Source organism: Grammomys surdaster, unplaced genomic scaffold, assembly GCF_004785775.1.
Source record: "Grammomys surdaster isolate TR1022 unplaced genomic scaffold, NIH_TR_1.0 238, whole genome shotgun sequence".
NCBI classification, from domain to species: Eukaryota; Metazoa; Chordata; class Mammalia; order Rodentia; family Muridae; genus Grammomys; species Grammomys surdaster.
Genome location: NW_021604683.1, coordinates 3,478,744 through 3,482,855, shown reverse-complemented (window position 1 = coordinate 3,482,855; position 4,112 = coordinate 3,478,744).

Here is a 4,112-nt window from a genome sequence, read left to right as displayed (position 1 = left end):
TCCTCCTCCTCCTCCTCATCTCCCTCCTCTCAGCTGTGTGATCTCCCTCAAACAGCTTCCAAGCCCTAAATGAGAATCAGGCTACCAGCTCCGAGAGTCAAGAAAACCAGATAAGAAGCTGGCCTTCCAGCAAGGCCAGCCCACCTTATTCCATCTGTATTAGTCAGGATTCTGTAGACCCTAGGATGGCAGTTCCAAATCTTCCCAATGCTGCAACCCTTTAGTACAGTTCCTCATGTCATGGTGAGCCCCAGCCATAAAATTATTTTGTTGCTACTTTATAATTTTGCTAGTGGTTATGAATTGTAAATATCTGGCACGCAGAATGTCCCGACCTACAGGTTGAGAAACACCATCTAGAGGATCAGAATTGACAAGTATATATATATGTATATATATTAATATATAATTGGAATGGCTTACAGGATTGCTAGGCTAGTCCAACAATGGCCACAAACCGAAGGAAAGTTCAAGAATCCCATAGTTGTTAAGTACAGGACGCTGGATGCCTCAGCTGGTCTTCATTATAAGCCGGAATCCCAAAGAAGTAGACTCTAAATGCCAGTAAAGAAACAGGCTTATATAAAAGTAAAGGGTTTTGTTTTTTTTAACCCCCTCCCTAGTACCCAAATAATGACATGGAGACCTATTACTTTTATTAATAAGCTTCAAACACTATAGATGGACAGACATTCATCCATTCCACTATGCTACCTTCTACCCGGCCATGGGCCCTGCTACCTACTACCCAGCCACAGGCCCTGTTACCCGCCATCTTATACTCACCCTAGCTGTTCCTGCTTCATCTATATCCTCATGGTGACCCTCTCATCATGACTCTCCTCTCTCCCTCCTTTCTCCACTTAGGACGCCCTCACTGGGATCAACTCTCCTCTCCAGCTATAGTCCAGCTATAGAAAAAAGCTTTAACAGGTGTTCCCAGGTGCTTGGGTTTTAGTTAATTCCAGAGGTAGTCAAGTTGACAACCAAAAATAGCTACAATTCCACCTCTTGTCAACTTGACACACAATCTTGTCTCCTTATACCATGCTTAATTCTCAGATGAAACAATAACCAGTTTATAAGTATACCTATTGTGATACAACTATACCATGAACAATTATAAACACATTATATAGCCGGGCGGTGGTGGCGCACGCCTTTAGTCCCAGCACTTGGGAAGCAGAGGCAGACGGATTTCTGAGCTTGAGAGTTCGAGGCTAGCCTGGTCTACAGAGTGAGTTCCAGGACAGCCAGGGCTACACAGAGAAACCCTGTCTCGAAAAACAAAAAAATATATATGTTTAACCAGGTCATAATTATATCTAACTTGGTATAACTATCTGGAGTACAACTGCAAATACATTATCAGTTTTAGAATCGGTGGCACTGTTCCTTGAGGAACATCCTTTACTATTCATGAGAAAGACAGTCACAGTGAATGCAACAATAGATGCTGGTCTGTAAAGATGGAGCTTAGCAAAGAAAGTAGAAAAGGATCTGGAGGGGGATGAGACTGAGCATGTGCCTGGGTTGGGCATAAAGTTCCACTGTAAGGTGGATGAGATCCGTGGATATCTGATGTCTATGCTCTACCTGCTCTTCCATGTACCCACACTAGCTGAGCTAGTGAGCTGGTCAGGAAGTTAGGGTGACCCAGAAACTTGATATGACATGGCCCTGCTCTGGATCCAGAAAGGCAAGTTCCCATAGGAAGACGAAACAACCGAGGGAAGCCCTGGGGTCCTAGTCACTCCTGATCCACAGTATGTGTCAGGAAGAGTCCACTGCTCTTGTCTGCTCTTCTATGAATAGGAACACTCCTCTTGTTTCAGAGAATGAGATCTAAAAAACCTCAGACAGATAATAGTCAAGACTCAAGGACTTACAGGCACCATAAACAAAATGTCTGCTGTTTACCAAGAGAACTGGGAAGAACACAGGCTGGGCACCCACCTGGTTGAAGGTTTGGAGGGTGCAGGCTTAGACTAAGAGTATGCAGGTAGTATCATGCCAGACTCAGTACTGCACTCTGATGTCTGCTACAATTCGGATACCTTGGCAGCTGGAGACAGACAGTAGGCTGCAAAAAGTATGTGTGTCCATATGCAAACCATGCTGTGGAGGCTGTGGCTCACATCCGTGGCCATGATGAGAACGTACCCAGAGGTGTGCACAGTGTCATGTGGTGTGTGCCATCTGGCTATATGCACGGTGATTCCCTTGAGATGATATCAAACCCACACTGGAAGAGACTGGGTGAACATTTGTCCACATTGAAGACACATAGCTGTCATGACTAGAGAAGAGTACCATTTCTCTGTTGAAGTTAAGATACCACTAAAATTCATCCTAACCTGCCCAGGAGGGCCCCACCTGAGGAAATTATTCAGCCTCTCATGTCAATACCTGCCCAAGTTCTGCTATCTTCACACAGCTTGCTCTGATGGTTAGGATTTGTAAACACCACATGTGGCTCTACCCCCTCCCCATTCAGAGAGCATCTGTTTAGCATCTATCCTTGATGGGTGGTTAGGAGCCCCTTCCTGGGCCCCAGTTCCCACCAAAGCTGCTCTGAGTCGGGCAGGGAGTCATTAGGAGCTCTACCCTCTTGTCTACTTGATTTCTCCCTTCTCATCAGGCCGACTCCCCAGTACTTCTCCTCTCTGAGCTTGATTCACTGTGTCTGAGACCTGCACTTCCACAACCTTGGATTAAGGATCTTGGCTGGCTTCCTCCCCAAGGATGAAGGCCTCGACCTGCTTTTCTATTAAATGGGCTGGCACAATTGGACCATGCCAGTGCTGTTCGTGACTGTCCACCAAAACGAGATAAGGGAAATTTGGTAATTCATAAAAATAGTACGAGTGATTCAGGAGTTAAGTAGCGACAGGAAGTCACAGATCACTTCTCCATGAGAAGCCAGTGGTGAAGGAGTTCTCAGTGCACAAAGGTTGTCACACAGAGGAAGGCTATCCATAGATACTCTGAGCGTCTCCATGAAGCTGGGTGATTCTGGCTTTGGTTCTGTCCCTGAGCTGCTCAAATCAAGGACAAAGCTACCTAGACTCAATTTCCCCAGAAGCCCATAGCCAAACCTCCTGGTGTGAACTGATTCTCCTGTCTACCTCCTCCCCCACCCCCACCCCAGTGAACTATCCTTCTGGTGCCAGATTGGGACCTTCCTTCTGCTGCTATCACAAGATTCCTGCCCCAGGGACAAGCCTTTTATCCTTATTCACTAGGACCTGTACTAGAACCCAGTGCTTCCCTCTCACCATGATGTCCATTCCTGCCTGGATATGAGGCTCCTCTACAACCTAGCTCGATCCGGTTTTCAAGCTTCTGGGAAGCAGGGTTTTCTGTGTACTGTTGTAGACAGAACACCCCATCAGAGAGCCTAGTGCTGTTTCTGAGCAGACCTGGACCCACACCTTCTGGACAGGTGAAGTACTGTTAAGCTCATCATTCCTCCTGTTCTTGAGTCCTTGCTCTCAATATGGAGATAGAGCTCTGGACCAGGCCGGGTCTTCTAGAAGATGAAGAGTCTTGGAGACTTTCACACTGAAAACACCTCGTTCCTGGGGTACCTCTGTACCTCCACAAGAAAGGAGTCAACAGTGCAGAGGTGTATGTCCCACCAGAGCAGGGACAGAAGCCAGGCTGAGAGCTATCTGGGATAGACACAATTGCTAATTATTCTTTTATGAGCATTCTGGGACAGACTCATTGACAGATGAAGTCTGTTCTGTGGCCACTGTTCAGCCCTGCGCTGCTCTATGCTACCAGAAAGCCCTGTCATCGCCGCTTTAAGAAAGGGTCCCGCGCCTCCTTTCCGGACGCTTGAAGCCCCTAAGGGCTGCAAGGACTGGGGGTATCTAAGCGTGGAGACAGACGCAGCACAGCTGTTATCCAGAGCTGGAGAGATGTGGGTGGGCGGGGTCTAAAGAGCGGGTGGGCAGGGGCAGGATCTAAAAGGAGGGGCGGACGCGGCTGGGGTCGGCTAGGCTTACCCGAGGCAAGATCCCATTGGGGCGGGATCTGCAAGCTGGAAGGAGGCGGTGTTTTCAGGTCCTGGCGGGCGGAGGAATGGGGGTAGGGGTTGGGGAGGG